The 13,293-nt window shown below is 45.2% G+C and overlaps 1 protein-coding gene across 1 annotated transcript in view; it reads right to left on the bottom strand.

Moving 5' to 3' along the window:
- KLHL12 (kelch like family member 12) overlaps positions 1-13,293 on the bottom strand; it is a 230,533-nt gene that overhangs the window by 26,703 nt on the left and 190,537 nt on the right. The window lies entirely within an intron of this gene.

Below are 13,293 nucleotides of genomic sequence, written 5' to 3'. Positions count from 1 at the left end.
AAGCCTGGATAGTAGTAAGGAGCAGTTCAACTATAGTCCGAGCAAGTGCAGAATGGTGGTAGAATGTGCCTTTGGACATTTAAAAGCTGCCTGGCACTGTTGGTCAGACCTCATCGCAACCAACATTCCCATTGTTATTGCTGCTTGCTGTGTACTCCATAATATCTGTCAGAGTAAGTGGGAGACGTTTATGGCAGGGTTGGAGGTTGAGGCAAATCGCCTGGCATCCGATTTTAAGCAGCCAGACACCAGGGTGATTAGAAGAGTACAGCAAGATGCACTACACATCAGAGAGGCTTCGAAAACCAGTTTCATGACTGGCCAGGCATCAGTGTGACACTTTTGTGTGTGTTTCTCCTTGATGCAAACCTGCCCCCTTTGTTGATTTTAATTCCCTGTAATCCAACCACCCTTCCCCCTTCGAAATAAACTAAATATTGTTTTGAAACAATGCATTCTTTCTTTATTAATTAAAAAAAATGAGATAACAGACAAGGTAGCCTGGGTGGGGTGGGGGAGGAGGGAAGGACAAGGCCACATTGCTTATTGTAGCCACACTAAAAATCAAACTGTTTGAATGACAGCCTTCTGTTGCTTGGGCCATCCTCTGGAGTGGAGCGGCTGGGTGCCTGGAGCCTTTCCCCCCCCGCCCCCTTGTTCTTGGGCATCTGGGTGAGGAGGCTATGGAACATGGAGAAGAGGGTAGGTGGTTATACAGTGCATGCAGTGGGGTTCTGTGCTCTTGTTGGCTTTCCTGCAGCTCCAACAGATGCTTGATCATGTCCGTTTGCTCCCCCATTAGCCTCAGCATCATGTCTTGCCTCCGCTCTTCACACTCATTTAATTCTTTCCTGGCCTCTGCCACTGAATGCCTCCATGCATTAAGCTGTGCCCTATCAGTGCGGGAGGACTGCATGAGCTCAGAAAACATGTCATCGTGAGTTCACCATGCTGACCAACCAGGAAATGAAATTCAAAAGTTCCCAGGGCTTTTCCTGTGTACCTGGCTAGTGCATCAGAATTCAAAGTGCTGTCCAGAGTGGTCACAATGGAGCACTCTGGGACAGCACCTGGAGGCCAATACTGTTGATTTGCAGCCACACTACCCCCAATTCGACCCAAAAAAGTCGATTTTAGTGCTACTCCCCTCACCAGGGAGAAATACAGAAGTCGATTTTAAGAGCCCTTTAGGCTGACAGACTGGGGTTGGTTGTGTGGACGCATTCATTTTTAAATCGACCTAATGTGGCTAAATTTGACCTAACCTCATAGTGTAGACCAGGCCTTATAAAAGCTTCTGTAAGGTGGAGTTAATGTCACTGCGACACAACATGCCTGTTGCTCCCTGTGCCCTTCTGGGATGTGGGATTTGAAAGCCTCTGCTCCAACCATTAACAACCAAGAAGTGCTGAGTTAAATCTCCCCACAGCTCCCTGGTAAGAATGACAGGAACAAACTACAGCCTTACGAGAAGCTGGAAATGCAGAGTTATGGTGCTGCTTCATACACAACACAACTGTCCCTCTGCCCTTTGGACCATTACATCTGCTGTGATGCTCCTTGGGGAGTGATTTGTCTGCAGACTCCTAAGTATGGCAACTCCAGTGCTTGTTAGCAGCTGGAAATGAGCAGAAGACAACTCACTGATCAGTCAGCCAACAGCAACTCTTCTCCCAATTAGGGCTGCGACACAAGCCACAGGAGGATCACATTGGACTGTCTGAACAGGAGTCCTAGTTTGGAGTTGGGCTGGTATCATGTCAAAATGTGGCTGCATCAGAATGTCCCATCTGCCATCTTAATTTTGGCAATGTACTCACTAGCTGTGTATTCTGACAGATGCGAGAGGTTTCCTTGTTGGAAATCTTTATTGCATTGGCCCTTGGAATATATGTGCCTGGAATATATTTGTGGTGCTTCATAATTTATTTATAAATGAAAACACAGAACTCTTGTCTCATTTAGGGTGAGTTTATTCTATTGTACCTAAAATGAGACGCTAAGGCAATGAATAGTGCAGCCCCTATTCCCCTCCGCCCAGGTACATAAGCACAGAACTCTGAGCACAAAGACCAGGCACCCTAGAGAACACACCAGAACTGTACATTCTTCCAGCCCCTCCTTCCACAAATACCACCGTGACACTCTGGCACACCCACATTCACCATTGTCATATATCTTTTGTACAAAGTATGCCGTGAGCTATCACACTAAAAGTCCTGCTCTATTAAACATTAATATCCTGTTGGATTGTATGTGTTATCATTGTATGTGCAGTTTTGAAGTTTTGCTCTGTGAGTGTTACTGAAAGATATTGTGACGTTGGAAACACCTACAACTAGATTTTCAGGTACAACAATGAAGAAGCTAAACAGTGCTAATGGCCCATCAAGACAGACAATGGACCACTGAAAAGGTTTGTCCTCACCTGGGAACACTTCAGCCAGCCTATGAATAATGGCTTAGCGAGGCATGCAAGAGCATGTGACCAGCCCACATGATACTGAACTCCATTTTGGTACCTGTACTTTTCCACGAACTGTGCTAGGAACCTGGCTTGAAACAAAGGCATTCCTGCCCTATGGAAAAACTATATAAGGAGAAAGTGACATCATGACAGGGACTCTCTTCCCTACAAGAGAACACCTAGAAACACTGGAGAAACAAAGATTGAACTGGGGAAGGGGGTCCAAGGCAGAAAAGAAATACTTGCCTTTGTAAGGAAGCTAAAACCTGCTTTTATTATCCGCCAGGGTGATATATTGCTGAATCAAATTCTATCTAGTTTGTATGAGACTGAGATTGTTTCATCTCCTAGGCAACCTGCTTTGATCTGTTTGATATCATTTATTAGCACTTAAAAATCTACCTTTCTGTAGTTAATAAACCTGTTTTATGTTTTATCTTAACCATTGTGTCTTTGAGTGAAGTGTTTGGAAATCTTAGCTCTGGTAACAAAGGCTGTTGCATATCTTCCCCACAATGAGGGGAAGTGGACTAATTTAATGAGTTTGCACAGTACAGACCTCTGTGCAGGGCAAGACAGTATAATTCTGGGTTTATACTCCAGTAGGGGTGCAAGGCTTGAGGAGCTGGGAAATTGGCTGGTGCCTCTATTGTTGGTCCATGAGTGGCTTAGGTAAAGCACTCAGGTGTGTGGCGCCACCTTGCTATCGTTTTGGGTGATAGTCCCCAGAGGGGCTGGCTGTGAGTCACCAGCAGAGCAGGCAGAGAGGCCAACCGAGCTGAATTGTCAGGGGGCACAGAGGTGCCAACGGCTTCCACGCTTCACACCCTGTCACAACCTGCACCCTCTCACTGCCATAAGCAAATCTACTACCTGCCCCCTCCATGATCCCCTAGTCTTGGTAAGCCACAGATCCTCCAGATGGGGAAAATAAGATTCCCCCAAAATTCTGGTATCCGTCAAGTCACTTGTTCCTTGTCAAAAATCTTCTCTGCCATAACACACATGTCCCATGAGTGGCCCTGTCCATGCTCTGTTTGCCCCCATTTCAGATGCCATGAATATCACAGGAGCATATAATGAAAGGCAGTATGAAGGATCTAGCCTAAAACTCAGGAGACTTGTGTGACTGTGGGTAAATCACTTAGTTTCTCTGGGCCTCAGTTCCCTTCTTGCAAAATGAGGATAACAGCAGTGCCCTGTTATATAGAGATGTGTGAGAATAAACACATTAAAGACTGTGAGGTGCTCAGACACTAGGGTCATGAGGCTAGAGAGCCTTAGATTGATTCCTCTCCTAAACTAGTCAGGAAGACATGGCAGATTCCACTGGAGAATGGAAGTAGCCACGGTTTATTTTTTCTCTTGGCTTATAGTGAAGGATAAGGATTCAGTTATGATGACTAATACTAATAATTCTGTTTGTTAATTAACAAAATAACTATATAACCCCAGAGAGCTCCCCCGACTCTCACTAGGTGCAGGGTTATGATCTTACCTAGTCTGTCATTTCTAAGCTACATGGGCCTGTAACATCACAAGATTCTTTTAAAAGATGATGATTTTTCCTGAGCAACATTTTTAAAAGCCAATTTAACTCAGAAACTAATTAACAGATCCTCTTGAAAATGTTCAGAAAAACCAAGCTTTACTCAGAGATTATAGTTGGAAAATTTGGGGCAGATACTCTTGTTTTTGTTTTAAATCAACAATAAAAACACAAATTGAACATCATTCCTGTCTCACTTTTCTAGGTACTCAGGCAAACCATCATCCAGTGCAAATGTGGCCAAGCAAAACTCTACTTTTATTATTATGATTATGAGTTTGTGGTACTAACCATAATTTGTGATGTATTTTTCAGACATACAAGGAACTGACAATCTAACACAGATTAGGCAAATAGCAGTCAGGAAGAGACAAAAATAAGGTTGTTCTACAGAAACCAATAAGATTGGCCGCTGGCAGCCCAGCAAGGTGAATTTTAGGAGGGATTGAGAAGTGAGAGGAGAGAGGGGCCCTGCAGATGAGCTCAGGCAAGCTGGATCATGCATGGCCAATGCGTGAAAGGCGGCACAGAGGAGGTTATTTGAGAGACTGAAAAATGGGTGGGCAAGGATGGCAACATTGGCAGAGTTGCACTGGGTGGTGGCAGTTTTATATAGAGCCTGACAGGAGGCGACCAGTAGTTTAAATTTGATGCAACAGCAGAAGGAGCCAGTGGAGGGTGATCAAACCCATCAGCAAGGCAGGTGTGTTCAATACATTATTGAAATAAACCAAAATCAGTGTTTCTGAACACTTGGGAGTGCAGAAAGATTTCAAAACTACTTTGTCCCAAATGTAGATTTTCTGACATGTCTGGGATACTCTTGATATGTGTCCATCTCTGGCGCCTATCACACATAATCTGTGCCAATGTTTCAAAAGGGTAAATGGGATGACCTGGATATTTACAGGCCTGTCAGACTAACATTGATCATGGCAAAGATAATGGTGCAGCTGACACAGGACTTGATTAACAATTAATTAAAGTAGGGTAATATAATTAACTATGACAAACAGATCTTGTCAAACTAACAGCATATCTTTTTTGGATGAGATTACAACATCTCTTTCAATGACCTGGAAAAAAACCTAAAATTCTGAATGAGAAAATGTTTTGCTGATGAAAAGTGGTAAATAATGATGACAGATCACTGATTCAGAATGAAAAAGGTCATTTGGTACACTGGGCACAAGCTAACAATGTGTGTTTTATTATGGCTAAGTGTAAATGATTCCATCTAGGAACAAAGAATGTTGGCCACACTTACAAGATAGGGAGGCTTGATCCTGGGAAATAGCGACTCTGAAAACAATTTTGGGGTTTTGGTGAATAATCACTTGAATGTGAACTCACAGTGTGATGCTGTGGACAACAGGGCTAATATAGTTCTTGGATGAATAAATATGGGAATCTCAAGAAAGGGTAAAGAGGTCATTTTAGCTCCATATTTGGTACTAGTGCAACTGTTTTTCGAACACTGTGTTCAGTTCTCATGTTCACAATTGAAGAAGCATGTTGACAAACAGATGGTTCAGGGAAGAGTCACAAAAATGATTAAAGGATTAGAAAACCTGCCTTATGGTGACAGACTGAGCTTCATGAATCTATTCACCTTAACAAAGGGGTGACTTGATTACAGTCTGTAAGTATGTACACGGGAAACAAAAACGTAGTAATGCGCTCTTTAGTCCACCAGAGAAAGGGGTAACATGATCCAGAGGCTGGAAATTGAAGCTAGGCAAATTTAGCCTGGAAATAAGGCACACAATTTTTCATAGTGAGAATGATTAACCACTGGAAAAATTTAGCAATGGTCACGGTGGATTCTGCATCTCTGACAACCTTTAAGTCAAGATTGGATGTTTATGTAACAGATCAGCTCTAGGAATTATTGTGGGGCAGGTCTCTGGCCTGTGCTATACAGGAAGTCAGACTAGATGAGCACAATGGTTCCTTCTGACTTTGGAATATATGTACCGTAAATAAATGGAAGAGATCAACATTCAAAATAAAACATATCATTTGAAGACTTCAAAATTTTAAATATTTTGTTACTCTATAAAGTGCTCATGGCCCTTCAGTGTGCTAAATTGCTAAAACTACGTATTCATAGTGATTTCCTGCTGTTTTTACATTACAGTAATTTTCCACAGCACTCAAGGGCCTGATCCTTCTAGTCATTTGCCATGTGGTTGCTGTTTCCTCATGCAAGAAATCCATGTCATGTCAGCAATTTGTGATCAAGTCACTTCAGCAATGTATGTGAGCAACATCCCAATCCCTGTTGCGAAGCAAAGGCACGAAGCTTTTTCAGGTCCTGAAGCGGCTACAGGATTGGACAAAGAAAATATGGCAAACCAAGCCCTACTGAAAAGAGCAGTAGGTAAGGATTGCTCCTAATTTGTCAGCAGAGGAGGAAAAGCAAGATGAACATCAAGTCTTAGATGCCTTAGAAAAATATTTTGTGTTGAAAAGGAAAATAATATATGAAAAGTCTATTTTCAGTACATTTGATAAAAATGAAACTGTAAACCAAACTTGCAGCCTCATCAAACCAATTTGGTACAACTTATAAGTACCGGGGGGGGGGGGGGGGGGCAGAGCAGGCAGAGAGGCCAACCGAGCTGAATTGTACCAACTTTATTAGAAATCAAATACTTTTGGGCACCAAAGACAATGAATCCAGAGAACATATGCTGTGGCAATCAGAAGTGGAACTTAACCATGCAGTTGATATCTGCAAGAGCAGAGAACAAGCAAAGGGAGAGCAACAAATTGAAAAAAAATTAGAAACAGGGGAAGACAACTCCCTTGCTCTCTCACACACTCCTCCACACACACACCGGCTGTCCTGGGGAAGTGTCTGTCTTTGAATCTGTTCATTACTTCCCACAAGTTATAATCATAGGCTGCTGGTTCACTATGCTCAACTGGAGACCCCCCTCCATCGAATAGGCCTTCCTCCCAAGAAGGTTCATTTTCCTGGGCTCCTTTGGTCTGGGGTTAGACCCCATTTGGCCTTGGCAGTCACCACAACAAGGGATCCCGGAGGACGTGAGAGAATAGGAACTCTCAGCCTTTTGCAGGCACAAAGTACTTTCTTTGCTGTGGGTGAAATGGAGGCAGGAGTCTGACAAATGGCCTTGATAGGTCCCAAAATGGCATTGTGTAAGAGCAGGGCCACCTACGCAAGAGCTGCGGCCAACAGAATCTCCAGGAACCCAGGTGCCTGTTCCCTGACTACCTCTGCCTGCAACCCAAGGTTAGAGGGCACCCACTTTAACTTTTGGTGGGCCCTTAAGTTGTTCTGTGGTGGGGAGGACCCCATAAGCACGAGCTTGTCCTCTAGGGACGAGGAGGAAGAGGTGTGTGCTGCCATAGCATCCAGTCCAGCCTCTTTCCGAGGCACATGAACTTGGGTACTGGTACCGGCCAGAGTAACAGGGCCACTGCTTGGGCACTGGCATCAGTGCTGGGATCTGCACTGGCCTCAGCACCGGGACTGGGGATCGGCTCCGGAGTTTCCTTGTGGCACCGGGGGTGAACAACAGTCTCCGAGCGCATCAAGTTGGAGTGCTGTGAGTTGCTCCTTTGCCCTGGTGAAAGCCCCCGTGGGTTCCAAAAGGGCCGTTGTAGGGGTGCTGCACCCCACAGCCCCATGGCCTGGGTGCTTTGGGTCATCCCTGCTCCTAGCACTCTCAATGGCAGAATCATCTGTGGGGATTGACGCGGAGCCTCTCTTCAGTGCCAGCATCTTGAATAGTCAGATCCTGGGCCCAAACTTGATTAAGATGGCAATGCAGAGACGGAGGATCACAGTGGGATGGATCCTCCCAGTTCTCGAGATTGGTGCTGTAGAGACATCTCTGGCAAGGCCATGTAGGAGGGCTTCCCCCTGGAGGTTGGTCTTGAAACCAGCTTAAAAGTGGTCAACCTCAGTGCCGCTGGGTGCCGCGTCCTGTCTCCCACCTGGGCTCAGTACTGATAAAGTCATCAGATCCTTGGTGGCCATGTAGGCTTCAGGGGTCGAAGGCACCGTAAACTGGTCCATCCAGTGCCAACCAGCTAGTTAGTCGAGCGCTACTGGAGGCTGCGACACTGGCGCCAGTGCCTCTGCCAGTGCTTGCCACAATGCCAGGGAGGGAGAGTGGTCCGGCACGGGTCTCACTCTATCCCTATCTGCTTGCTTGTCTCCCTTCAGTGCCAGCAAGGGAGTCGTCTCCTGGTGAACTCGGTGTTGCTTCTTCAGTTTCGGTGAGGACTGGTGCTGAGAGCTCTTAGCCACTAGCAGAGCACTTTGCACTGACACCAAAGTACTCAACACCAAGTCCAATTTTGGCTCTGAGGCGAGTCTCAGTGGCACCTCCTAAATAGGACTTCTAGCCTTGCTGCTCTGTCCTCCTGTGTGCGGGGCTTAAATTCTCGGCAGACGTTGCAGCATTCTTTTCTATGACCTTCTCCCAATCACTTCAGACAACTCATATGAGGAGTCCCAGTCCTACACTATAACTACTTAAAACTACTGAACTTACTAAACTATTTACAATGAAAAAACAGTAGAAACCCCTAAAACACTTTGCTCAAGGCAAAGAGGGCAAGTTCCAAGAGCCACACAGGCGGTAAGAAAGAATTGAGGAGCACGGGCTCGGCAGGGGCCCCTGATACCGGCGCTATGAGCATGCTGCAGCAGGGGGAGCCAGTGCCAAACCAACGGATACCACCAGGGGGAATATCTCCGACAGCCGTGCTTGCACACCTAAATCAGAATGGACATATGCAAGCACTCAAAGAAGAAAGAGTGCTTTTTAAGAAAATGTTAGCTAGCATGATTTGAAAAATCCCTTCACATTTACATCTTTTGGATATCAAAGGTGTACTTTGAAAAAGTGAGCAAATATTTTAATGAACATATTTTAAAATCCTGGATGTAGAGAGGGTGCATTATATTTAACAAGTTAGCTGGCTGTGATGAACCCTAGGCCCATGTGAATTTTACTTGCAAAATGAAAATGGGTTTGATTTGGTAAGTGTAGCCATGACATACATGGGATGTGATTGTGATCAGAGGGGGTCAGTGCAGATATTAATGTCCTTTAATTTAGCAAGTGCCTCTAGATTAGTAATTTGAATTTCTGCAGAAAAGACCATGGGTGATAAGGCCTGAAATCGGGGAGAAAGGATTCCTATGTGTGACAAAATAGAAGCATCCATCCTTTTCACTGTGGCTATTGTGGACCAAAGCAGCTTCCATTTGTCCATCTAAATACTTCAAAAAAGATTCAAATCAGATGGTCAATCTGATGACAGTCACAGAGCACGCAAAATAGGCTGGCTCAGTGAAGTCCATCTCCTGTGCTTTTAGCATACAGCACTACTACCTCAGGTCCAGGAGCGTCGGAAGGGGCAAGTCAATCTTTGCCAGCCTGATCAGGTTCCTCTCTAGCACTTCGTATTATACCCAGAACAAATCTGAATCCCTGCAGATGAGTCAGTCTTGTTAAAACTCAAATCAGTATTAATGGATTTCTCACTCCAGACCAAATTGCAGTTGCTATTTGCTAGTTGTGTAGAACTGCCCAAACTAAATGTTCAATTCAGATTTTGAGGCAACAGGAACAATGGCAATAATTCTAACTACAAGTGAAGCATGAAATACTATGATGTTCCTCTATTGGATTTGGGCATGTTTCCTGTACAGAAGGAACTTTACAGAATCCTGATTTGTGTAATACAGCACACAGCCCTTGTTGAACCAGGCATACCATGCCAGTCCCATTGCCAGGTATTGCAACCTCAGCGTTTAACACACTGTGGAGGCTGTGATACCCTGGCATCCCCTTATTCTCAATTGTCATATAATGAGCTATGATTCTAAAAGTCTTGATCTGCTAGACAGTAGCACGTTGGATTGTATGTGCTATCACTGTATGTGAAATTATGAAGTTTGGCTAGGTATGTGTTACTGAAACATGTTGTGAGGCTGAAAACACCCATAGCAGCCTTTCAGGTGCAACAGTAAAAAGGCCAAACAATGCTAACAGTTTATTAAGGAAAGACACAAAAGCACAAGGATTACCCCAGGAACTGTGAGAGGTTTCTATTGCACAAAGAGATAGCACTACACAGTGGGAACTGTTTGACCCAGGTCGCAATAAAAGAGCTTTCCAGCAAGTGGGAGGAAGATATAAAAGGGGGAAATGACATTATGATGGTTCCTCGCTCTCCCACCACCACCACAAGTGGAAACACCTGGGGATCAAAGACTGAACTGGGGGAAGTGATGGTCTCAGGCTAAAGGGATTTCTAGACTGTACATAAAAACCTGGGAAACCCAAGCTGCAAAGCAAAGGCAGCTTGTGCCTTAAGAATCTGCCAGACTGTTTATCACTCAGGTTGAGAATTTGCTAATTCATATCTTACCTATCTAGTAAATTAAGCTCAGTTTGCATTTGTTTATTTACTAGGCAAATTTGCTTTGATCTATCTTTTGTAGTTAAACTTGTTTCTGCTTTATCTAAACTAGTCAGTTAGAGTGAAGTATGTAGGAATCATAAATCAGGGGCAAAAGGCTGTTGCATATTCCTCTTCACGTTGGAGGGAGGGGACAAGTTTTATGAGCTTACACTGTACATTTCCCTGTGCAGCACAAGATGATTTAATTCTGGGTTTATACTCCAGAGAGGGCGTGTGCCTGAGGAGCTGGCAGTAGCCTTTCCATGCGGGGGCTGGTCAGAGAGCCTGCTTGTAACTGCAGCTGGGTGTGCCTCTACCTGTATGTATGCTGGTGAAAGTGCAGGCTCAAGGGCTCGGCAGCTTGTCACAACAGTACAGTGTGAGAGGGAGCCCAGGCTAGTGGGTTGGGGGGGGTGGGGGGTTCCAGTGGTACCCTAGGCCCAGGTGGCACGCTCAGGGGAACCCATCACAGAGGCTTCCTTGGATCACAGGAGAATGAGCTTTGTATAGATCTCTTGTCCAGGGAAGTGATTGGTTGTAGTTCAGGCCCAGGCACCAGTCAGAAAAGGATGCAACTGAAGTTAGGGTTATTGTGATTTTGTTTCAAGGATCCAAGGAGAAGAGTGGTGGGGTCCCCTGCCCAGGGTAACAATGTCTGGTCAGGCACCCACACCCCCAGAAAGGTGCCTGTACCCAAATGGAAGTGATAACAGGAAAGGATCTGAGCTAGGTCAGAGCTAGATTCACCCTTGCTGTGGGTGAAATCACTCTTCCCAGACCCACAAGAACTGTTACACATCCCAGGGGTGGAAATCAAATACAGGACAGATTGAGAGTGTTTCCCCTGCCAATGTCCTCCTAAAAGCTGAGAACAACTCTTAACTGCAATCTGAGCATCACAGGAACCCAGCTGAGACAGGCTGCCTAGCATAGAAAAGAGACACTGTTTCAACACATCCTTAGCTATATCTCCTTCCTGAATGCCCCAACCAAACAGTGAGTCAATACTGGCTATAGGCAGTTCCCCAGCAAAGCAGATGGCAGGCTCCTTGTGCAGCTGCAGCCCCTTGCTGGACCTCTCTCCCCTGCCAGTGTTTTAGATGTGGCAGTGGAAGCAAGGTGCCTGAGTTCAAGCCTGCTGGGGACCCTGGGTATGTACTATGGCTGCTAGCCTATGCTGATGTCTGTGCTTCCAGATCTACCCTATTTACCCATTAAAGCTAGCAGATAGAGACCTCCCCTTACCCCACACACCTATGTTCACCTGCAGAGTAGACATATCCTAAATTACACCAGCAGAAAGCAGCATTATGCCTAGATCCAGGAACAGGGCTCTAGCGTCCTTGCCATGTGACAATCTGAAGAATCAGTCTACTTACACCTTATGAATGTTTTGAGTAGGGCAGTGCTTAATTTGTAATGAGAGAGGTACTAGAGCCGAAGCATTTTTACTTTAATAACTGCCATAGCAAGCCCAGAGACGCCAGGCTCTGAACTGCCAAGCCCAGAGGGGTCAGGGCTCATCCCTGGCACACATTAAGCACTATAGTGTGACTGTCTACACTGCAGTTAGATCTCCACAACTGGCCCATGCGAACTGACTTGGGCTTAGGAGCTGTTTAATTGTGGTGCAAGTGTTCAGGCTCAGGCTGCAGCCTAAGCTCTGGGACACTCCCCACCTCACAGGGCCCAGGACCCCAAGCTACAACCAAAGTCCAAACATCTACATCTCAGTTGATCAGCCCCTTAGCATAAGCCTTGACAGCCTGCAATAGCTAGTACAGGCCAGCCCCACATTTTTAATTGCAGGGAAGACACACCTGTGTATGTCAGACTGCATCTGCCATGATGAACATGGGGCTTGTCTTCCTTGTTATTTTACTTCTGCGCTGCCTTCAGAGCAGGGTGGCTGGAAAGCAGCAGCTGCTAACTGGGAGCCCAGCTGTGAAGGCAAAGCCACCACTCACAGCAGTACAGAAGTAAGGATGGCATAGTATGGTATTGCTATCCTTAATTCTGTGCTGCTGCCTTGAGAGCTGGGCACCCAGCCAACAGCTGCTGTTCTCTAGCTGCCCAGCTCTGAAGGCACTGCAGAAGGATGGAAATACTGCAAACCCCCGCCCCCCCCTCCAAAAAAAAATAATGAATAACTTGCACACCACTCCCTGCAATTTCTTTTTGGGGCAGGACCTATCCATTTGAAAAACACTGGTCTCCCTCATGAAATCTGTATCAGTGGTTCTCAAACTTTTGTATTGATGACCCCTTTCACATAGTAAGCCTCTGAGAGCGACCCCCACCCCTTATCAAAATTAAAAACTATTTTTAACTCCATTATAAATGCTGGAGGCAAAGCAGGGTTTGGGATGGAGGCTGACACCTTGTGACCCTCTGAGGGGTCCCAACCCCTAGTTTGAGAACCCCTGATCTACACAGTATAGGAAAAAAAAACCACCACCAGATTTCACAGTCCATGACACATTTTTCATGGCCGTGAATTTGGTAGGGTGCTCCTATATGGTTTAATTAAGAGACTATTCTGTAAGCTATAAAGCTCCAATCTACGTGGTTTTTCACAGTGACGTTTCATCTTAGAGAGTATGAATGGAAATGTACAAAAGGCAAATATGGGCCATTTGCCCCTGAACTGGCACCACTTCTAATAAAGGAATGGAAGTTGCTCTGGTAAATTGTATAAGGCACTTGGACTGTCTTTTTCATAATTAAAACTTGCTCACCACTCAGATACAGATATTAATATTTAGAACTTTTGGCTATTCATTTACACATGGTGGAATGAGTCAGTTGTTGCAAAGTTAAAGGA

This window comes from Gopherus flavomarginatus, chromosome 5 (assembly GCF_025201925.1).
Source record: "Gopherus flavomarginatus isolate rGopFla2 chromosome 5, rGopFla2.mat.asm, whole genome shotgun sequence".
In the NCBI taxonomy this organism is placed as follows: Eukaryota; Metazoa; Chordata; order Testudines; family Testudinidae; genus Gopherus; species Gopherus flavomarginatus.
This window is presented reverse-complemented; position numbering and strand designations above follow the sequence as displayed.